Below are 24,945 nucleotides of genomic sequence, written 5' to 3'. Positions count from 1 at the left end.
AACTTTCATCTAGCTCCACTGCATTTTAAACATTTGCTTGCATAATGATGTCATGGTACACAGGGCATTTTTAGTGAAACTAAAATGAAACTATTCTATAATGGTAGATAAATGACAGTCAGACATTTCTTAAAACCCATCAAATGGTGCAACACAAACAACAAATACTAATGTAAAATACATTTTACATTATGTATGTATTGGTTGCTTCTGTAAAGAGCTTGGTCAATGTTGTTGTTTGCCTGGTGTCCTTGATAAAAAAGTTTGGAGCATATTGCTAAATTGTGCCTTATGGAAACAGAAGTGCAGGCACAACAGAAACTTCAGCCCAGCTTTTTTTCTTACACAGCACAAAAGGTCCAGAAGAACAGCAGAAGAGAACCCATCATGACTGGTCTCCTGGGGAAGCCAGTGGCTTGGGTCAGTGTCAATGGATGGCAGCTTGGCATGCCGCACTTCATGTGAGAGAAAAGAGACACCTGTGCTGCCTGAGAGTGGGTATTTATACCCCAGGGGGCAGGGACCCTGACACTGACCAAAAGGCATGTATCAAGCATCTTTATGCAGAGTGAGTTCCCATCCTGATAAGCTGGGGTTCCTTGTTCTTGGTTTTGAGTTTGAGTTGTGGCCATGCCATTCTATTAGCCCTAACATCACTCCTGGGATAGGGAATAAAAACATATAGGAATACCTGTACACATGAGAAAAGGCGGCAAAGATAGGTGAGGTGCTGTAGATGGTCAGGAAATGTGCCCCTGACTTCCTAGCATGAAGGCATGGAGAAGTCTGAAGGCAGCTAGAAATGAAGGCATATGCATGGTATCAAATTGTCAGGATGGCACAGATACTGAAGTAGGAAATGAAAGATAGTAATTTGTTGGGAGCGATAAAAAGAATGTATGCCGACCTCAGTGAGAGTCAGTAGCACGGCTGCCAGAGAAGAGCCAACCCTCTCATTTGAGCAAACTATAATTAGCTCCTCACAATATGCCAGGTCCCACAACATGGCAGAATCCAAATCTGCCCTGTCACTTCCTTATTCTTCTTCCCTTTCAGGCCTTTGTTCTCCGTCTTCCTGCCACTGCCCAGACTGATAAGGCAGTGCGCAGGCGCAAGGCGGGGAAACTGAAACCCACCCTACACGTCAGTAGCAACCATAACCAATCCCTAACTTCCACCTCCGCCTATTACCCCTCCCCTTCCCAAGAGTATATATGCTTTGTTCCCCTCAATAAAATTTGCAGCTTGATCCTCACCCTGTCTCGCTGTCATTCCTCGCGTCTCCTGTCTCACCATTCCCATCCACGCAACCACGAGCCCCCATTCATTGCCCCGCTGGCCGGGGCATTCACAGATGGTGCCCAATGTGGGGCAATTGGCTTGTGTGTGAGAGGGAACCGCCGCACCCACCAAGATAGAGAGCTCTCTTCACTACGGCCGATGCAGAGGCGAAACTAGCGGCGCAGAAGTCCAGGCATCCGGGAAGGATCCTGTCCAGGAGGGAGTCCTGGGAAGACCTACTTAAGGTAAAATTTCTTTTAGTCTCTTTATTCTCCTTACTTTTCTAAAACTAAAGCTTTTCTTATCATGGGACAGGAACAATCTCAACACGATCTATATCTTAATCAAATAAAGAAAGCACTCAAGGCGCGAGGAATTGTGGTAAAAAAGAAGGGTCCCCCGTCACCGCCTTTAGCTACTGGCGGCTAGTACAAGATGTACTAAGAATCACCCCCAACCTCCTGATATAAAGAATTTAGTTACAGAAGGGGAGACTGCTTTAAAATTAGGTTCTCAACCCCCTTCGGGTTGCAGTAAAAAGTCTGAGCATCACTCGCAACCCCATCACTTACATTCAAACTCACCCCTCAGTTAATTTCCCTTGATGATAAACCCTCCACACCTTCTGCCCCCTCCCCTGAGGATGAGGTCTGTGAAAATAACCCAGAAACTCCCAATGAAGATGTAAGTTGTGATCTTGAGCCGCTCTCACTTCCCCCACTTAAACCCCCCCCTTATGTAACCTCTTCCAGCAGAGATCCCCTGCTCGTATATCCAATGTAGTAGGCAGATTGTGCAAGGCTGCAGAAAGACTGTTTGGCGATACCAACACAGAAACAGACTTTGTAAAGCAAATTGCCTTTGTAAATGCAAATGCAGCTTATCAGGCAGCAGTTAGACCTTACAGAAAGTAGGAGAACTTGCCTAGTTACTTCAGGCTTTGTTCTGAAATTGGCCCCACCTATCAACAAGGCCAGCCACAAGCCCCAAAATCCAAACAAGCTTATAAGGCAATCAACTCTGTTCCAGCAAACGCCCACCCCTTTCACAACTCATGGGCTCCCTACTATCTACATAACAATTTAGCTCTGGGCTAGTGAAGGCTAATAATAGTTAATCCACTGGTATGAGAGAAAAACATGGCAACAATTGTGTTTTGTTTTATTTCCATGCTAATTCTGATTGGGCTTAATTTAACCAAGATAATAAAATGAGTACAAAATTTTTGTCAAGGTCTAAAAGGAATTTTCAGTTTTAAATCAATAATTATCTCCAGAACTTCAAGTCTCAGTATAGTCTTACAGTAATTATCCAAAAATGTGTGCTAATGGTCTGCCTAACTGCTGCTCAAGTTATTTTAACTGATTGCTGATAACTAATAAAAATGTTTCCAAGCACAAGCTTGCATATTACAGGCAACATGAATTCCAGAAGAAATCTTGAAAGGTACAATCTAAGATGTGCTATATAACAGAAGATTTAAAAGCAGCTATACCAAGAAAGTAAAGAATTATGAGTCGATTGTAAATAAACTGTATGTTTCTGTTAATGTGTTATAATTGTTTTGTGTTGTCTGTCTGTTAATTCAATGTCAATGTATATTGTGATACCTCCGGATGGTAAATATAAATTACTAGAAATTTTAAAAAGAGCTCTATTCAAATGGCCAAAAATTAAATAAGCACTTATATTAATACTTAAGTTTATTATATTAATACATAAGTTTAAATGTTAATAAGATATCTACAATAATAAAAATTGTGAGTCTTAATTAACAAAATTACTATGCCTTTTCATAAAAAATGGTTCTTGCCTAGATTGAAATAAATAACTTATCTTTCTTCACAGGATAATATGAAGGATGCAAAACTTAAATGAACATTTGGTTAAAAGTTTGTGAAAATGCTAACTGAAATGTCATAAGTTTTGCAAAAAGGGGTATTTTGTCCTAAAGTAGAATGGCTAATTTTTCATAAACTCTTGAAACTTAATTTGCATGTGGCAAGTTGTAAAAGATATTGTGATAATTTTAAGTAAGGGAATGTGTTCTGTAAAGATAAAAGTTGTCTTCAATAGTCTATATGGTTATAAATAAAAGGTTTAATAAAGCATTGTTTACATTAAGGTATTAAATGGCTAATTCCAAAAGGTCATTCTTAAATATATATAAAACTGAATTGATGATGATAATAATAAAAGGTAATTTTATAACAGGAAAGATTGACAGCAACCAGCCTCCCCTGCCAACTTGCTTCTAGGAAACTGTTTCTAATATTGCATGCTACTAAGTATTTAAAGAAAGGTTCATTATTTTAACAAGCTTGTTTAGTGTTCACAGTATTATAAGAAGTTTGCTTAATAACTTTGTATGTAGGCTATATGGAATTTGTTTTTATTATTAAAGAAACAGAAAATGATTTTGTCCTGAGATAAAATAACTGATTATTGGAAAGAGTAGAGTATAGGACGGAACCTGAGTGAATGCTGAAACTGCAGAAGGTTGGTGGAAAAGGAATTTTTACAGTTAAAGTTAAATGAAATTTAATGGGTCTATCTATAAAATTTTACAGGCTTTGGTGTCGGGTAGTATGTTGATGCAAAGTTAAAAATTTTTTTGTTCTTTCTCAAGGTCTCTCACCATTAATCTGTTTTGGTAAAAGTTCTTATCCTCAGTCAGTATACAAAGAAAGTCTGTCTTGTGTTTCTTGTGCTTATCATTTCTTAGGTATTCCAAGAAGGAAAGCTTTATCTCTTAAAGGAACATAATGTTCAAAACTGCTTTCTCAAAACCTAATCCTGAACAGTAGCCTTTTATTCCAAACTAATTATAAGAGATTTGTTCTTTTACCTTGAAAGAAAAATTAAAGTAATAATTAAGTTCATTTGATATGTTATAAGGCAAATAAAAGGTGTTTTAAAGAGTTATAAAATTAACAAGTTTTTTCTTTCCTTTAACCCTCTGTTAATTAAAGTTGTCTGAGTGAAAGTTTTCTATAAATGCTTAAGAGTGTATAAAGTTACCAATATTTCAGCATAATATTAATTTAAAAAAAAGGGTACAATGTGGTTGATTATGGTTTTAATTATTATAAAAGAGTATATGTCACAAAAACAACCTCTTATCATAGATTAAAGTAACAACACTAGTAATGCAGCAATCCCAAATACTGCTAGTTTGTTGCAAAAAGTTAAAGTCCAGCTGTATTGCTATCGCTTTGTTTTAAAACTTGCTAAGACTTTCTTTAGTGTCTTCTTAGACAAATCAAGCCAGCTGCATTCCTTTATCTGTAAAAAACCCAACAATAAACTTTTGCAGTGCTTTTCAAGGCTGTGTGCATAGCCCAACCATCCTGTACAGTATTTACTGATAGTAATAGTAATGGAAAAGCAGCATACATTACTTTTCAAAAAGAACAGGTTTAGCCAACTCCTTATTCATCTGCTCAATGCACAGAGCTTTGAGCCATCATTAAAGTTTTACAAATGTTTTAAGAGCCCTTGAATATTGTCTCTGATTCTGAATATGTATGCCTTACTGTCAAGTATATTGAAACAGCTCATATCTTTGCTACTGATGAGTTATCTCAACTTTGCGCTGATTTGCAACATCTCATTAGGTTAAAATCTATTTACATTATTCATATATCTCTCATGCCTCTTTGCCTAGTCCTATGACATCAAATAATGCTCGAGCTGATTTATTGGTAAGGTGTTTACAAAGTGCTCATAATTGCCATGCTTTAACTCATATTAATGCTAAAGGCCTGTGAAATAAATATCAAAAGTTAACAAGACTACAGGCACAAGGAATTATCTGTACCTGTCCCACCTGTGGACCCTTAACTACAGTGTCTTTTCAGGCTGGGACTAATCCCAGAGGCCTGACTCCTAATCAATTATGGCAAATGGATGTTACTCACATACCATCCCTTAGTAAACTACAATCTGTTCACGTTTATATTGACACTTATTCTCATTTCATTTGGGCTACTGCTCAAAGTGGGGAACAGTTTCATCATGTTCACTCACACCTCTGGTCTGCTTTTGCTGTAATGGGATGCCCTCTGAAAATTAAAACTGATAATGGACCTTCTTACATTAGTAAATCCTTTGAATCTTTCTGTTTAAAATATGGTATTGAACATGATACCAGCATTCCTTATAATCCTACAGGTCAAGCCATAATTGAATGCAGCCATCATACCCTAAAAACTATGCTTTTAAAACAAAAAGGGGGAGATGATGGTATTATAACACCAAAAGACCAATTAGCTAAAGCTTTATTTACTTTACATTCTCTTAATGTTTATAATTCATTAACACCTGTGGAATGTCACTTAGAAAATGTCAAACATCTACAGTAGACACAGGAAATGAAGATCAACCAATATTCTGGAAAGATATTTTAAGCAATTTGTGGGAAAAAGGCAGGATTATAGTAAGGGGGTGAGGCTATGCTCTTATCATTTCAGAAAATGGAGAACAAATTTAGTTATCTGCGAAAAGGATTAAACTCCAGAATGAAGAGATGGAGACTTTTACAACTTCTGATGATGGTGATCGTAAGTAATAAGGAAGCTGCCAGTAATTACACTTATTAGGCCTATGTACCTAACCCCCCATTACTTAGAGTGTTAACCTGGAAAAGTCCATTCTTTCATATATATCTGAATAAAACCCATATATTCCCTATACCAATTGATAATCGATTGCCAATTAAACCCTATTAAGAAAAAGAATCGATAATCTCATATTACCATTTGATTATCAACGCTTATGCATTCGTAATCATCCTTCCTGTATGTATGTTAAAAATCGGGCCATAGCTATCTTCAAAAATAATAATACTCAGTTTACTGTGACTTTATTTCCCTCTTATGATTTAATCATGACTAAAAATCCTACTTATGATTGTCCGCAAAAAGACAGTAGGGATAAAGAAGGATGGCAAGAATGCCATATAGGAAGAAAATCTGTCATTTTTAATGATTCCTATGGAATAGTGTGGGAAAGTGCCCCTATGGGGAGTCCCATTGAATATAATGACAGATTTATTTGGCACGGTCTAAATAGTAAAGGACAACAAAAAATAATTTTTACTAAAAATAATAGTGTTTGGAAACAGAAGGGAAAATGAATCCCTTCTCCATGGTGTAATATCACATCTATACACAAGCAGAAGTATCTGTGGAAAGTTTTTCTAGGAATAGCTCCTAGTATAGAACGGATTGGGAATAATAGTAAAAACAGTCAATATCTGCATTTAAATCAAATTCATCTTCAGGCATGTGTAAGAAATCCTTATGTGTTTGTGGTTGGAAAATTACTATAACCCAAAAATGTACTATTCTATAAAAATGAGGCCTTGCATCCTAGTAGCCATTACCCCACAATTAACATACTATGGAGAAGGCAAACTAAAAAATTTTACTATCCCCATCTGTGTCAAAAAGAGCCGCCTTCCTCCCTATATTGGTAAAAAATTAGCCTCACAGGTTCAGTCGCTGCAGCTGCCACAGGACATGGTGCTCTTGGTCATGGCCTCATCAGCTTGCAATACTTTAAACAACAACAACAAATTAGCCTAGAATCCAGTGCGCAGTCTCTTAACTCTATGCGGCAGCAACTAACATCCCTCGCCCAAGTAGCTTTACAAAACCACAAGGCCCTTGACTTACAGCTGAAAAAGGGGGAACCTGCCTTTTCTCCAGGAAGAATGTTGCTACTATATAAATCTGGTATTGTTGAGCAAAATGTTAAAATACGAGAATTGCGGGAAGGGATACTGCCCTCCCAGTCATCCTCCTCCCCGATGTTAGTGTTATTATTGGAACTGAACCTGTACCTATCCCCAGCATGGACTACATTGCCGGCCACTCTAGAAGAGCTGTGCAACTTATCCCACTTTTTGTTACCTTAGGCATTTCTGGAGCCCTAGCCACTGGTACTGCGGGGTTAGGACTCTCTCTTACCCAATATACAAAATTATCTAAGCAATTAATTGATAATATCCAGGCTTTGCCGAGCACTATACAAGATATTCAAGATCAAATAGACTCTCTAGCTGAGGTAGTGTTACAGAATAGAAGAGGGTCAAAGCTGCTTACAGCAGAACGTGGAGGAATATGTCTAGCTCTGCAGGAACAGTGCTGCTTTTATGCCAACAAGTCTGGCATTGCTCGAAATAAAGGTAAAAGGCTTCAAGTGCAACATTCTTAATACCCCATAATAATACAAAATGGCTGTGTTCCTCCACTGGCCTGACCCCATGTCTTAGCGTCCAAGCCCTCAACACCACCCGTGAAACCTGCATGATTGCTATTATACTCCCCCGCATTTATTTTTATAATGATAACCACTTCTTTAACTCCTGGCAGCGCCACCTCCTACCAGCCTATGTACAAAAAAGAGAAATCATCACTGCCATCACAATCGCTTCACTTTTAGGTCTCGCTGGAGCTGGTACTGGAGTAGCAGCCCTAACTACACAACAAACTTCTTTCTCCTCTATCAGGCGAGCCGTCGATGAAGATATAGCCCGCATCGAAATCTCCATTTCCCATCTAGAAAAGTCCCTAAATTCATTATCTGAGGTTGTCCTCCAAAACTGCAGAGGGCTCCTCTTCCTTAAGGAGGGAGGGATTTATGCGGCATTAGGAGAGGAATGCTGCTTTTATGCTAATCATTCCGACCTTATTAGAAATAACATGGCTCAGCTCAGAAATGGACTAGCAAAGCGTAATAAAGAGAAGCCCAAGGAAACTTCTCCTGGGGGTTTAATGGAATCCTCCCTTATATTCTTCCCATATTGGGCCCACTAATAACTATACTCCTCATATTGTCTTTTGGACCTTGGGCCGTAAAAAGAATTATTCAGTTAGTTAAGGACCAGGTTGACTCCACTCTCGGCAAGCCCATTCAAGTGCATTATCATCGGCTCCACCTTGCTGATCAAGGTATATCTATGGACCATCCAAATTGCCCCCCTCTATGACATCAACTCCCCCCGCCTATAAGCTGCTGAGTGCAAGGTACAACACTGCAAGAGACGGTTAGAGGTAAGCACAAACTAGCTGTTCTCTGAGAAGCATGCCTCATCGATATAGGGGTCCGCTCTGTTCGCAAAGGCCACTAAGCAGGGTGCTTCGACCGCATTCAGCCTGCACAGGTAGGCGGGATGCATCGACAGCATCACTGGCCGCTCAGGGAGCTGGGCTGGTTAGCCAATGACAGGCAACTGAACTGACCTAACAGTCAACCTAAGACAGGGACATGGCCTTTCACTGCCATGCTTCCCAATGACGGGTAAGACTGGTCACGTGTGTGAGTGAGCTAAAACGGCTCACCGGGTGCAGTTCCGACCTAAGACAGGCACGGCCCCCCCTTTTTTCTATTCGCCCTTGTAGCACAGTCGGTAAAGCCCCCTCTTCACATCGAGAAAATGAGGCCTCTGTTTCCCTCAGTTAGCCACGCAGAAGGTACTGTGCTAATATAAGAAAAAGGGAGGAGATGTTGGGAGCGATAAAAAGAATGTATGCCGACCTCAGCGAGAGTCAGTAGCATGGCTGCCAGAGAAGAGCCAGCCCTCTCATTTGAGCAAACTATAATTAGCTCCTCACAATATGCCAGGTCCCACAACATGGCAGAATCCAAATCTGCCCTGTCGCTTCCTTATTCTTCTTCCCTTTCAGGCCTTTGTTCTCCGTCTTCCCGCCACTGCCCAGACTGATAAGGCAGTGCGCAGGCGCAAGGCGGGGAAACTGAAACCCACCCTACACGTCAGTAGCAACCATAACCAATCCCTAACTTCCACCTCCGCCTATTACCCCTCCCCTTCCCAAGAGTATATATGCTTTGTTCCCCTCAATAAAATTTGCAGCTTGATCTTCACCCTGTCTCGCTGTCATTCCTCGCGTCTCCTGTCTCACCATTCCCATCCACGCAACCACGAGCCCCCGTTCATTGCCCTGCTGGCTGGGGCATTCACAGTAATTGTTTTAACATTAGATAATCAACACTGTTCCATGTGTTGCCAAGGAGACTCTGTAGAGCCTTAGTAGAACCTATCTGTATTATCAGCTCCTCCATTTCCATTCCTCTGCATACTAGTAAAGTAAAATAAAGTGGAGTTCATCTTTTTATGGTACCTTGTCATGTAGTCTTCAACTGTAACAACTATAATCTCACCTACCAGATCCTAAATATGACTTCCCTTTAGCCTTCATTCTCTAGTACTCAGGTGACTTGAAACTGTAGGTACCATAGTAAAACATTTTATTAAAGCTAATCCATTCTTGTGGTTGTGAACCCATTGTAAGTAGGACCTTTCACATGGTTCATTCAGTTAAAATGTGGCCCAGCCTAATCAGGATAAGACAGAATCCTATTACTAGAGCCCTTTAAAAGCAGAATGAAATTGAACCACAGAGAGAAAAAGCCACAGGGAGAGGCAGCAGCTGAAATGCAGTGGAATCTCAGAAGAGAAAGGAATGGAGACGCTTCTATGTGTACTACTATGTGATAGAGGAGCTAAGGACCAAGGATCACCAGTAGCCAGTCCCAGAATGCCACAGTCTTCAGGAGAAAGCATCCTCTTGATGATGCCGTGATTTAGACTTTCTTTTAGACACAACAACCATGATCAAATAAATTCAAATAGTTTATCCTGACCCATTTCATGGTATCTGCTTGAGCAGCCAAGAAAACAAAAATAATTTCTATCTTTAAAAAAATTGGGAAGCAAATGAGATAACTTAGTAGAGAAGCAAGTGCTGTGGGTACTTTTTCTTCTGTTCCCCAAGAATGTTTGTCAGGAGAGGAGTCTTGAATAATATGCTGTGTTTGTGGGTGCCTAAGAAATAGTATTTAAGTTGAAAACCTAATGAGAAATGTGGGATAGCAGAAAAAGCAGTGAATAGGGTGTGCAGCTAGAAGGTGATGTTGAATATGCTATTACTATAGTTCTGTCATATGTAAATGTTGGTGACAAAATTCATCTTATTTGGTGGTTGGAAAAGTTAAAGTTTAGACCTGGTAATGGAATTGCTTATATTCTTAAGTTATGTTTTTAACCTACCCTTTACAATAAAATTTACTGGTGAAAATTTTTATAAGTGAAAAAAGAAACAAGATGTCAGTATTTTAAAATGAAGAACTAGTAAGATTTGTACAGAAAATAATCCCAATGCAGCACCACCTACTTCCATAATGCAAGTTTTGAGACATCAGGAATATGATTTAAATTTCTGGCCATTAATGAATTTCCTTCATCAAGAGGCCAGCCAGAGGCTGCAGGGACTCTACTGTTTAGCTCTGATGTTCTTTCTTTGTCATGGTGGCTGTTCTCCTGTCTAGAAGGCTAAGTTCTCTGACCACTCAGATTTACTCTAAGCAACAGAATTTTGCTTCAGCAGACTAGTAGATGCATATGAATTTTTCTTAGCTTCTTACAATAAGATGTTAACTGTTCTACATGCAAGGAGTGAGTTGGTAAGGGAAAATCTAGACACTCCAATGCTTTTCTCATCTTTCTATCTTCTTTCTCACAGATAGATGCAATCATTGAGGAATAAAGTTTTCCCCCCTTATGCAAGCCAACCCAACCCTCCATTACAAAAAGAAACTTAAAATCTACCTTTTTCCAGAGCAAAGATGGTCAAATCCTTTGTTTATTTTTCAAAAGGTAAAACATGGGTTATTAATGAATGCAGTGGAAATTTGTTGGCCATAAAATTAGCCCTAAATTTGGGGATAGAGTCTTTATCCTTAAGGCCAAAACAGAAAAAGACATCATTGTTTGGTTTAGCCAGATAAAAATAGGAGAATTGGAGAAGAGGAAGTTCATTAAAATTGCTGCATTCTGAATACTGCTATACTGGAGTTAATAGAGACTGTTTGCTTTCTGTAGTCATTTAAGTCAGATGATTATGATGATGATGATCCTCCAGGATCAGTAGACTTGTTAGCTATCTGCTCTCTCATAAAGAAATTATAGTATATATGTTTATACCCAAACTCAAGGAGTCTACTTAGCAATTGTGTAAATTTGGAAAATGAGAGCATACATGATTTTCTGGATCTTACTAGGTATTTATCAAATTAGCAGTATCAAGAGTGGTTTTGCCTAAAGGTCCTATTAGTTTATGAGGGCACGATAAAGTCTTTCTGGATAAGTTCTCTCTGCATAAATTCCATATCTAGTTGACTTGGAACCTACAGATAAAACAAGAATTTTAAACCACATTGCTTTTCTAAAATTGGTCTTGTCACTTGTAAAAGGGAATAAATCCTGCACTAATAAGTATTTGACCCAAAAACTAGCTCTACACCACCAAAAATTTCTTTTCCAGATGTGTCTTTTCAGTAGTAAAATTGGGCTCACTGAGAGGTTTGGGGAACCAGGAAGTACCCTTACAGTGACATACAAGCCATATACCTCCTGATAGTATGAAAAAGTATGCATGTAAAATGAAATTAATATTTGCCATTGTTAGTCAGTTTTCTGATCATTCCATTTATGATACACAGTTAAATTTCATATAATATTGACTTAGTTAATTGTGAATGTGTAATGGTTAGAGATTATGTCTTTGGTTCCCCTTTGTGCCATGATCAATGAAGAATGGAGCTGGTTGTTAGTTCCAGCACACCTTCACTTACAAAAGTTGAAATCTCAGCAACCCTTTGTCCTGCACTCCCATAATAATCCTGCCTACCCAATGTGGTTGCAGGATTACCACTTCATTAATCCCAATCTGTATTTTAAAGACATTTAGACTTTCTGAGTGAGCTTTGAATAAAACCACTGTCACCTTGGACTAAAACGGACATGGAGGGAAACAGATTTAAATAAAATCATGGAAGCTGATGTCTGATATTAAGATATCTCCTTGGGCTAAGAGGGGTAATTCATTCATGTGCACAGAGTGGTTGAGATTGCCTAGGCAATTGAAGAGGGTGGATGTTCCAGGTTGCTGTTCAGGGAGAATTTTGCCTCCCCAGGCTACAGAGAGCTTGGCGCCTGTTTCCCACGGGTTGGGGAGAGTGAGGTCAACACCCCAGTGCTCTGAGTGAGGTGGGCCTGTTCCTCATAGGTCAGAGATAATGAGGTTTACACGCCATTGCTCTAAGAGAGGTGGGACTGTCCCCCTTAGATTAGGGGAGACCACATCACCAACTCACTCTTCTGAGAGGGTTGGGGCTTTATGCCAGAGATTAGAGAGAATGTTGCCACCACCTCATTGTACTAAGGGGATTGAGACTATAACCCAGAGATCTGGGGAAAGAGTGGCCCTCACTCCAATGTTTTTGGAGGATGAGGTCTAGAGCTTAGCGGCCACCCAAATGCTTGATGAAGGTGGAACCAAGGAAATGGCTGTTGGAAAAACCTGTGGAAAGGATGGGTCCCCATGAGGCTACACGGATGAGAATGATTCAGATTAAGAATGGCTCTCAGACTTAAATCTAATGGAGTAGGCTCTGCAGGTTTTCAGAACTGTAAGGGACCAGTGACTAATATTTCCCTCCTGAATTTTCTTTATGGTAATACAAATGTTTTTCCTACAGCTGTCCCATTGTAAATTGGAAGCAGATAAATTGTTTTGTAAATTTCACAGTTCTACAGCCAGAGTGAGGTTAAGCAACAGTCGGGGCCGCCTCACCCGGCCGGAGCCTGGGGCTAGCATGCAGCCCTCAGTCGAAGTAGCAGGCAAGGGTAGGAGACCCGCCCTCTGTAACTTCCCCCGCACGGAATTCGCGGTCTCAGCCAGACGCCGAGCTCTTCCCCCCCCCCCATTAACGCCTTACATGGCCGCCAGAGCAGAGTCCACTTCCTTGTTCTTCTTCCTCCCTGCTCCTTTGTTCTCTGTTTCCCGCCACTGCCCAGGCTGATAAAGCAGTATGCAGGCGCAAGGCATGAAACTGAAGTCTGCCTTCCACCCCAGCAACAGCAGCCACCAATCCCTAAACCCTGCCACTTACCCCAGCACGCCTAATAAGGCATCCCAGCAAGAGCTCCATCCCGCCCCCATGACAGCCCTATATAACCTCTGTACATCCCCCAATAAACAGCTCTGTTACAGCTCCACAAGGGTGTCTCGTCTCCTTCGTCCCCGCCCTCCATACCTTGCACGCCTCAGCCAGAGACTCGGCCAAGTCTCCCGCCTCACCCTCGCCTCCGGGAAGAGGTGCCTGGCCCACGGCTGCCCGCCCCTCGGCCAGGCTCAGACCGCAGCTGCCACACCAGAGGGGACTTTTTTAAACCGATTGTGAAATGATTTTGTACTTAGTTTTGATTTAAGGGCTCTTTTTTGTATATTATAATATCTTTTTAGAATTCAGAGGGTTGAGTGTAGTGGTTTGATATTATTTATGAATTCCAAAAAGAGAAATGGATTAAATTTATAAACTTATCTCTTCTTCTGGTCTGGGTGTGATCCCCTTTGACTGTATTAGATTCAACTGAATGTCTTTGATTAAATTATGTTATAATTAGGGTTTTGATTTGACCATGCCATTAGGGTGTAACTCAGGTTAAGTCCCCACCCCCTTGGAGGGCTGATATAAATGGGCACTCACTTCAGACGACACACAGAAGAAGAAGAGAAAATTTTTCAGTTTTGAACCTGGAGCCCTGGGGAGAGATGAGCCTTTCACATGATAATTTCCAGCTGACCTTATGAAAAGAACAGAGAAGCTGAGAATCCCTGAGAGAGGAGCCCTATGCCAGCCTACAGCTGAGATAGGAAGAAGCTTGGCCCCTGGAGACTTAAGAGGAAGAAGGAAGAAGAGTCCAGGAGAGATTGTCCACCTTCTTGCTTCTCTACATGTGACAACTGACTTTGATAAGAAACCAACCTTGAGTTGGACTCTTTAAAGCCTTGTATCTGTAAGATTTTAGCCCAAATAAATACACGTTAAAACCAGCAGATTTCTGGTACTTTCCATCAGCACCTGTTAGACTAATACATTCTAAGCTCTAATTTCTAATCTGATTTTGCAGTTGTATGGGAGGAGTAAAGAAGCAGAAGAGATGAGGTAAGAGAGAGTGCTAAGCTCTTTTCTTCAGAGCAGAGACTTCAGACATCCAGTCACAGAGAAGGTGCTCACTGTCCCTGGTATTTCTGCTCCACTCAATACCAGTCAGCCTTGACAGTGCACCTCCCTGTGTCAGGCATTAATCCAGGTACCATAGCTATGTGAAGATGAAGAAGAGAAATACTCTACATAGACCAAGAGGCATTCTGGAACAGTGGCTCTGTCATGGCTCTTGGGTCCAAGCAGACACTATGCCTTAAACTTGGACCTCTTGTTTAACTGTCCTTTGCCTTAATTTCCTTGTCTGTAAGACCAAAATGAATAATATTACCCACCTGGAAAGGCTGCTGGCTGAATAAATGAGATAATCCATGTAAAACTCTTATGGAGACTGGCAAACAGAAAAACCTTTAACAAATTTTAGCTGCATGTTTTATTATTAAAAGGAAGCACACAATCTATGAAGGGTATCAAAAATCGCTATAGACCATAGTTAGTGGTAATAGTCTAATGATGTCCTCTCATAATCTGTAAAAAATGTTTCCAAAAATATAATTTGTTGGTGGAGAGGTGTTATATGGGAATTCTGCACATTGTGCATGATTGTTTTGTTAGTTCACAACTTTTCTAATAAAAAATGTATAATAAAAATAGGGCATTTTTAGGGCATTAGAATTGTTCTGTATGATCTTGCAATAAAGGATACAGGCCATTTTAAATTTTGTCAAAATTTAAAGAAGTGTATGGTCCAAAATGTAAGCCATAATGTAAATCATTGACAATGGTTAGTAGCAATACTTCAATATTTGTACATTCATTGTAACAAATGTACCATTCACATATAAAATGTTAATAGGGGAGATGGCCAAAGAGGGAGGACTTGTGTATATTGGAAAACTCTATATTCTGTAGGTGGTTTTCTGTAACCTTAAGCTTCTTTGAAAATAAAATGAAAAGAAAAAAAAAAGACACTGGGGAAATATACGGAAGAAAATGTCACTGTCCATACAAGACAACAGAACTTACAGTGATTAAAGACTGAATGTCAAAAGTATTTTTTCACACCTTCACATTTTTTCATTTTTTTCTCTTTAATTTGTTATTTTAAAAGTTACCATTATTATTTCATCTTCTTACCAATTTTATTTAGTTATTTTGTTGGTTTCATTTTTGAAGTTTTGGATCCCAGATAGGTCACAACTGTGGCAGCGGGGGGGTCACTGGTGTGTGATGTCAGTTGTGGTGGATGCATGGGAGGAGGTTCATCTGGGGCATACTGCCAAGTCACACAAATGTGTTCAAGTGTTCATGGGGCATAGTCGCAGTGGGTACAGATCCAGACAATAACTGAAAAAAATATCAAACTTCTACTCTGGGGAGCTCTGCCACATTTTCTAATGGACAGCAAGAATCTCCTGAGTACAGTGGCAGTGCCTAGTGAGGGAGGATGGACCGTTGCAAAAGGCCTTTGACTGATGAAACTTTTCTTTTGAAATTGAAACTTAGCCTAGAATTATATGTTGCATAAGAGTTACCTACTGAGAGCCTCTTAGTTGCTCAGATATGGTCTCTCTCTGAGCCAAGCTCAGCATATAAATGCATTACGTTTCCCTTGGTATGGGACATGACTCCCAGGGATGAGCCTCCCAGGCACCAAGGGATTATTATCAAACACCAACTAGCAATGCAACTTGGGAAAATGTAAATACAAATGAGTTTTATGGCTAAGAGACTTCAAGGTGAGTCGGAAGGTCATTCCAGAGGTAACACTTATGCACATCTCAGCAGGATCTCATAGACTGGCACAGTAAATATTGCCTCATATATGAATATTTTTGAGGGCTCTAGAGAGATCTAGATACTATAGGCAGGAGTTTGGCACCACACCAGTGGGACCTACTTCGGAATTTACGCTCACCAGTGTGACAGAATTGGACTCATTTATGGTTTTCCTACACATGGTTCCTCTACCCCTTCTATTAGAACCTATAATTAGTACTGATAGGTACACGTTCAAGAGACTTAAATATTTGGGCTTTCCATGTAACAGTCATGCCCTGAATCTTAACAGAGTTACAATACCTACTCTCCAGTTCATTGGATTCACACAAGACAAGTAACATGGAGGTAATGATGGACAACACCCATCCCAAGGAACAGCAAGCAAGATAGTTCCATCCATCAGTCCCATGGGATCTCAGCCTCCTCTCTATTAGAGGCAGAATAGGCATCACCATTTCAGAATCATCTGGGAACAATGGACTAGAGTAAACCTACAGTTATTCTACTATAGACTTACAGTTATTCTAGCAATGGAAGAACTTTTATCAATGATGTGGAGTCAGTGGCCACTAGATTTTCTGAGGGCAGGGAAAGGGGAAAAACAAATGTAATAAGGGTACATTTTTGGGATACTGGAATTGTCCTGAATGACACTGCAAATATGGATACAGGCCATTATATCTTTTGTTGTAACTTACAAAATTATGCAGGACACAATGTGTACTATAATCCACACGTAGTGGCAATGCTCCAATATGTGTTCATCAATTGTAACAAATATACTATACTAATGAAGAATATTATTAATGTGGGAGGGGTAGGGAGTGGGGCATATGGGAATCCCCTATATTTTTATGCAACATTTATGAATCTAAAGTATTTTTTAAAAACAAAAATGTATTAAAAATAATAGCAAACCAAATCTACCAGCATATTAAAAGGAATATACACTATGACCAAGTGGGATTTAGCTCTCATAAGCAAGGTTGGTTCAACACAATGAAATCATTTTATGTATTCACCAAATTAACAGAATGAAGAAAAAAAGCCATAATTTTCTCATTTGATGCAGAAAAGGCATTTGGAAAAATCTAGGGTCCCTCTTGATAAAACAAGCAAAAAACTACCAAGGAACATAGAAAACGTCCTTAATGGGCATATATGAAAAGTCCATAGCTAACAAACAACTTAATTGTGAAAGACTGGAAGCTTTCCCTCTAACAACACAATCAAGGAAAAATATGCCCTGTCGCCACTGTTATTCAACATTATATTGTAAGTGCTTGCTACAGCAACAAGGTAAAATGAATAAAAAGCCATCCAAATTTGAAAGGAAGATATAACTCTCCCTATTTGCAGATGACAATATTCTTTAGGTAGAAAATCCTTAAAAATTCACAACAAAGCTCTAAAAGCTAAAAAATGAATTCAGCAACATGGCAGAGCCCAAGAACAACACTCCCAAATCAGTAGTGTTTATATATATGAGCAATAAACAAAAGGAAAAAGAAATCAAGAAAACAATCCCATTCATAATAGCAACTAAAAGAATCAACTATCTAGGGAAAAATCTAAGCAGGATGTAAAGAAAACTACAAAATGTTGATAGAGGAAATCAAAGAACACAATAAAAAAATGGAAGGAAATTCTTTGATCATGGATTAGATGACTAAATATCGTTAAGGTGTTGAATTTACTCAAAGTGATTCATAGATTCAAGGCTTTCCCAATCAAAATTCCAAAAACCTTTGCAGAAATGGAAAAGCCAATAATCAAATTTACATGGAAGCATACAGAGCTTTGAATAACTAAACTGATATAGAAAAAAAAGAACGTTGTTGGCGAGTTCTCATTTTCCTATCTTCAAACACAGTCACAATATACAAAACAAGTTGGTACTTCCACAAGGAAAGACCAAACGAATCTAATTAAGAGATCAGAAATCAGTCCTCAGGTTTATGGCCAACAGATTTTTGACAAGGGGGCAAGACCACTGAATTCGGAAAGATTAATATCTTCAACAAACAGTGCTGGGAAAACTGGATCTCCATTTGGAAGAAATGAAGGCTACTACCTCACACCATATAAAAAAATAAACTCAAATGGAACAAAGACCTAAATATATGAGTGAGAAAAAAACAAATGAACAAAACAAAACAAAACAAAAAATATATATGAGTGAAAACTAACAAACTCCTAGGAGAAAATGTAGGGAAGCAGCTTCAGGACCTTGTGTTAGGCAATGACTTCTTAGATTTTATACCCAAAGCACAAGCAACCAAAGGAATAATAGATAAATTCGACCTCATCAAAATTAAAAGATTTTGTGCCTCAAATAATTTATCATGCAAGTAAAATCACAACCTACAGAATAGGAGAAAATATTTGGAAAACATTTTTCTGATAAAGATTTAATATCTAGAAAATATAAAGGAATCCTTAACTTTATAAAAAGACAAATAACCCAACTGACAAATGGGCAAACGAGTAGAATAAACGTCTCACCAAAGAAGATATAAGAATGGCCAGAAAGTACATGAAAAGATGTTCAACATAATTAGCCATCAGGGAAATGCAAATCAAAACCACAAGTAGATACCATTTCACACCAATCAGTATGGTTCTTATTAAAACAAAACAAAGAAAGACAGAAAATAACACATATTGAGAGCATGTCAAGCACTATTTCCTTGGCGGTGGCAATGTAAAATGGTACAGTTGCTGTGGAAAACACTTTGGTAGTTCCTCACAAAGCTAAGTTTAAATGTAGGACATTACCCACCAATTCCACTACTATATCCCCCATAGAAATGAAAACAGGGCATGAACAAATATTTGCACACCAATGTGCTTAGCAGCATTATTCACAATTGTCAAAAGATGAAAGCATCCTAAGTGTCCATCAAAGAATGAATGGATACATACAATGGAGTATTATTCAGCTATAAACAGGAATGAAGTTCTGATAAATGCAGCAACATGGATGAACTTTGAAGACATCTTGTTGTGTTGAATGAGCCAGACATAAAAGTACAACTATTGTATGACTCCCTAATTTAAAATAATAATTAGAAAACAAACTCATACACTTAGAGTCTAGAATATTGGTTATTTAGGAGGGGATGGTGAAAGGGAAGGAAAAGTCAAGGCTTAAAATATACAGGATTCCTATTTAGAATGGTGGAAATATTTTTTTGTTTTGTTTTTTTAAAGATTTATTTCTTTCCCCTTCCTCCTCACTCCCAGTTGTCTGCTCTCTGTGTCCATTTGCTGTGTGTTCTTCTGTGACCGCTTCTATCCTTATCAGTGGCACCAGGAATCTGTTTTTCTTTTTGTTGTGTCACCTTGTTGTGTCAGCTTTCCGTGTGTGTGGCACCATTCCTGGGCAGGCTGAACTTTCTTTCGCTCTGGGTGGTTCTCCTTATGGGACCCACTCCTTGTGTGTGGGGTTCCCCTACGCAGGGGACACCCCTGTGTGGCATGACACTCCTTGCATGCATCAGTGCTGTGCATGGGCCAGCTCCACATGGGTCAAGGAGGCCTGGGATTTGAACCTCGGACCTCCCATGTGGTAGCTGGATGCCCTATCCATTGGGCCAAGTCCGCTTCCCGGTAGAAATGTTTTGATAATTGATTGTAGTAATGGTAACTCAACATTGTCAATACAATTAAAACTGGAATATATACCTGCATGTGTTTAAAAGTGGAAATATTAGATTGTATATATTTAACAAAATACTTTTAAAAAATCTATGGAACTATGCTACACAAACAGTGAACACTATTTAAACCATGGACTATAGTTAATAGTACAATTATAAAAATGTGTTTTTATCATTTGTAGCAAATGTTCCACACCCCTATAAGGCATTAATAGTAGGGTACCACATGAGAAGTCTGTATTTTATGCATGATTATCCTGTAAACATACAATTTCTATAAAAAATGAGAAACCAACCAGGGTGCTAGGAGCTATGCTTGGTAGTTTACAAACATCCACCAACTGTGGATGAAGGAGGCTGTCATGATTGATTCAGCTCTGCAAATGGCCAGAATTAGAGCTTCTGGACTGCTTTCCTTTCTTCTACTCTGGTCAATTCCACATATCTCCCCCCCAAAATTTCCTTACTAATCCAGGAGACCAGTCAACTCTCCTGGTTAGTTTCGACCCCTGAAGTCTCCCAGTGAATACTCTTGTCACAACTAGAATCCTGATCGCAGAACAACCATCAGCAGCACTACTCCCAGTAACTGTTAGAAAGGACACACAAACCGGCTTTGTTGAGGCATAAGTAATTTTTCCAGGTACTCACCTGGTTTACTTTTCTGGGTTGCTCAAGCAAATACCTTGAAATGGGTCAGGTTAAACAAGGGGATTTATTTGTTAATGGTTTTGAGGCAAAAGAAAGTCCAAATCAAGGTGTCATCAGGGTGATGCTTTTCCTCCAAAGACTGTCATTCTGGAGCTGGCTACCTATGATCCTTGGTCCTTAGTTTGTTACTTGGAGGGCACATGATGGCATTCTCTGGACTCTCCCTTCTCTTCTGAGTTCCATTGACTTTCTGTGTTTTTGTTGTTGTTTTGATTTAGTGGCTTTCTCTCCCTATGTCTGTATTTCATCTGTTTATAAAGGACTCTGATAATAGGATTAAGACACATCCTGCCTGAAGCGGGTCACACTTCAAAAGGTCCTACTTACAATGGGTTTATACCCACAGGAGAGGCTTGGGTTTAAGGACATTGTTTTCTGGTAGTACATATAGCATCATACTACCACAATACCTCAGAGATTGTAGGTACATTACATGATAGGAGACAGTGTAGACTGGTAAAGAGAGCACTAGATTTGAATGGAGTCAGAGAAACTACTTTTTACTCTAAATTTGCCCCTTTCTAGCTTTGTGATCTTTAGGCAATTCATAAAAATTCTCTGATTCTCAGTGTCTTATCTGAAAACAGGGACTAATCATAGAATCTGTCCTTCACACTTCATAAGTTTGCATCAAGGTGAAAAGAAATGATATATGGACTATAACATGTTATAGCAATGTAAAAAGACATAATTATTAATTATAGAATCCCACCTTAACCAATTACTCATACAAATGACATACAGAGAATTCCCTTACTCTGAACCTCTGCCTATGTCTGTCTTGAAGCTCCATAAAAAAGATACATCGAGTTCAATGTTTTCAGCATCAAGTCTGACATGGAGTTGATCTTCAAAAAACCTCCTTTCCCATTCCTTGCTTCCATGATCAGCTTTGTAAAATATCTCCTTCTCTTAGTTTTACCATTTGAACCCAAATTAAAGCTCAGTGGAATTACTGTAATTTTTTCCTGATTGCCAGTTAAACACAATTTTAATTTCATAGCTTGACAATGAGGGGTCATACCCTGAAGTAAATACATATACTTATACCTAGCATTTTACTCTAAGCTGGTTCACATATATAGCAAAAAATGATTATAAGATATGGCCTGGCTTTTTTTTAAACCAAAAGTCATTTTTGCAAGTATAAACCTTCACCCTGCATGCTGAAGTCATCATACAGGCAGGGCAAAGTCATAGTTTTTATATGTGAGTTTATTCTTCATCTAACTTTTAAATCACTACTATTGTTGAGTGTTAAAACAAAAATGAGCAAGCAGAGAGCATATTATGCTTACAATCCTTCACTTACTCACTACTGCATATAAAATGCCAGTAGTGTCATCAATCACTGGCACCCACTAAGAGGTCTGACTGAACACCACCTCTGGGGTGATGTTCATCATCCTCTCATGCCTTTCCATTGTAATGGCCCATCTTCCCAGATTGAGATCAAAGTCCACCAGTTCTACCTGATCCATTTCATCAGTTTCTTCTACCTTTTTCCTCTCAGGTAGAAGTTTTTCCAGCAGTAACAGTTTATCATAACTCAAATCATGTACTCATAACTGAAAGCCATTCTTCAGTAAAAGTCGAAATGCTGTTTGTCATGAACTTTCTGTAGTGTCACACCTTCAAATGTTAAATCTGAAAATACCAAGGCTCTAGGAATGTATGGGACTATATTTCAAAAACAAAACTAGATGTAACATATGAGGACATTCGAATGGTATAAACTGTAAGGGCTCTAGGTATTTGGCAGAGAGAGAACTCTCCCCAGGTTATTCTCTAGGGCTGTCACTGTTCTCACTGTCATGCCCCCATTGCCGTAATCACAAAGCTTAGGTGTCTCTAGCTATTAATTTTAGCAGTTCAGTTTTTCTTAGTTTCTATTTTTGCCATCAGAAGGAAATATCAGCAATAACAATAGGTAGCATTTAGCAAGCAATTTATACATGCAGATTCTATAATGAGGCAGGCAGTATTGACTATGATTTTATATTTGTAGCACCCATGTGAGGGAGACCTAGGGTGGATGAGTTGGGTACAAATTTTAGTGAACCAATGGGAATACAGAGGGTAGAGAAGTTTAGTTAGAGATGCAGTGAATGTGAGATTTTTTTTTTAAATCCCGATTTATAATAGATTAAACAAATGAGGAATAATAGTTCTAACAGAATCAGAAGTCTCGAGGTAGGCATTTTTATAAATATCTTTAGTCACATGATGATGTCAGGACTGGTATCTTAGTTTGTCAGAACTTCCATGACAAATATCACACACTGGTTGGCTTAAAACACAGAAATGCAATGGCTTACAGTTTTGCAGGCTTAAAGTCCATCATCGAAGTGTTGGCAAAACTAGCTCTCTCCTGGAATCGGTAGCACATTAGTGCTGTCAGGCCTCTATCACTTGGTGATCTTTCCCTCTAACTTCTATTTCTGGTTTTACTGACTTCTGGTTTCTACTGATTGACTGCATCCAAATTTCCTCTGCTCATATGAGGACTCCATTCATATGGATTACAGCCCACACTGACCCAATTTAGCCTAATTAAAATAAGATCTCTAGAGCTCCTCTTCACAAATGAATTTATACATTAACCAATAATAATATTAATATCTTCAATGATTCTATTTACAAATGGGTACACACCTGTCCCGGCCAGTGGGACGATCAACGGGAGCTCTACATCCTATGAGGGAAGAATGGTATGGGACAAGAGACACAAAGAACAACAGCAAGACAGTATTCTGATCAAGTTGCAAAATTTTATTGAGGGGACTGAGGATATATATTCTAGGGAGGAGGGGGGTGGCGGGTAAGGATAGGTGGCGGTCTGGGATTGGCAGCTGCTGTTGCTAGGGCAGAAGGCAGATTTGAGGTAAGAACTTTTGGCGCGAACTGGTTCTGTAAAGAAGGGAGAGGGTGACCTAAGCTATTGTTGTATCAGCCCGGGTGGCCATGTTACCGGCATTGCTGAAAGGTAGATTCTATGCATGCTGCCTTAATCACCCACAACACACACCCACAAGACCAGCAGCAGGACTTTCAAAGCTGATATGAACATGTCTTAAAGAGGATGTGATTTAATCCTCAACAAGTGGTGTCTGTGAAATTCTTATAGCCTCTCCCTAATGCTTGCCATCACTTAGTCCCAGGATGGCTACCCCTCCTCTAGGTCTTGTAATTGCATTCAAGACAAGCAGCAATGGAAAGAGAGGAAAGTGGATCAGTGTTGGTCATACCTATCTCTTTTAACACATATACACACATATTCAAAAACCCATCATTGTAATTCATCTCATCTCTTATTAGTCAGAACTATGTTCCTGGCTTCCAGGAATTTGGGAAAGTCAAGTATTTAGTTTTTCTGTCTTGGAGATTAGGATTGGGTTTGACTTGGATTAATAAATGGCCAATGTTTGCCAACAAGAGAAAACCTGCTAGAGAACTGGGAAGAGAATGTGGGTTTTACATGAATCATCTTAATTAATCCTTATAAGAATCATAAGTAGTAGTTGCCTTTTTTCCTTTATTTTACAGGTGAGAAAAATAAGATTTAGAAAATTTTGCCAATTTGCTCAAGATCACACATCAAATGAATACTGGAGCTGGAATTCATATCCAGGCCTCAACTGCATGTTCCTAGTCATTATTGTTATTAAGAAGAGAAAGATAAAAACCTTAGGCTCTTAATGCATTTCTCAGTTGGAATTCCTAAAATATGATCATATTTAGAAAAATTATACTGCCTTAATATAATTATATTAAAGTTGCAATTGTCAAACTGGATATATATTTTTGTATCTTAAAATATCCATCTCACTGTCATAGGGTAACATCTCCTATTCGGAAGGGAACTGAGGCCTTCAATAACAGCTCATGTTTTCTATGTCATGCTCAGGCAGCAGCACTAGGTAGAACTTGCCATGAGTACATGGAAAATTGAACATCCAGATCCTGGAGCAGTGGCACCAATATTCCAGCAACGAACACTGCCAGGTTTTTTTTACTAGACTCTGAATGGATTGTAAACCACCTTGAAAGGCTTACCACATTAGGAAGGAAACAAACAGTATAGGGTCAGTCGCCTATGAAGTTGAGAACTTAAACATTTTTAATTTTGAAAGGAAACAAAACAAAATGGACTTAGCTTGACTTCATAAAACTTGAATGCTTTGAGTTTTTGTTTTATTTATTTAATTTTTAATTTGATTTTTGTTTTTAATCTTGAAGTACTGGTTACTTTTAGATGAATCCTGTTTGTTACCAAATATGTGGAAGACAAATGTTTTTTATCTATTGCATTTTCCAATTAACTGAAAGGCACCATAAAAATAACACCATTAAATGAGTGAGGAGAGCAGATATAGCTCAAGTGGTTTAGTGCCTGCTTCCCATGTACAAGGTCCCAGGTTTGATCCTGGGTTCCTCATAAAAAAAAAAAAAAAACAAGATGAACTGGCAAGTA

General features: G+C 39.0%; 1 long non-coding RNA gene across 1 annotated transcript; it reads left to right on the top strand.

Moving 5' to 3' along the window:
* Window positions 1–891: 891 nt before the first annotated feature.
* LOC131278159 (uncharacterized) lies at window positions 892–9,171 on the top strand. The gene is made up of 2 exons (XR_009185403.1): window positions 892–1,526; window positions 3,130–9,171. It is a non-coding gene; the product is annotated as an uncharacterized lncRNA (long non-coding RNA).
* The last annotated feature ends 15,774 nt before the right edge of the window (window positions 9,172–24,945 follow it).

This window comes from Dasypus novemcinctus, chromosome 1 (genome assembly GCF_030445035.2).
Source record: "Dasypus novemcinctus isolate mDasNov1 chromosome 1, mDasNov1.1.hap2, whole genome shotgun sequence".
Lineage (NCBI taxonomy): Eukaryota > Metazoa > Chordata > Mammalia > Cingulata > Dasypodidae > Dasypus > Dasypus novemcinctus.
This window is presented reverse-complemented; position numbering and strand designations above follow the sequence as displayed.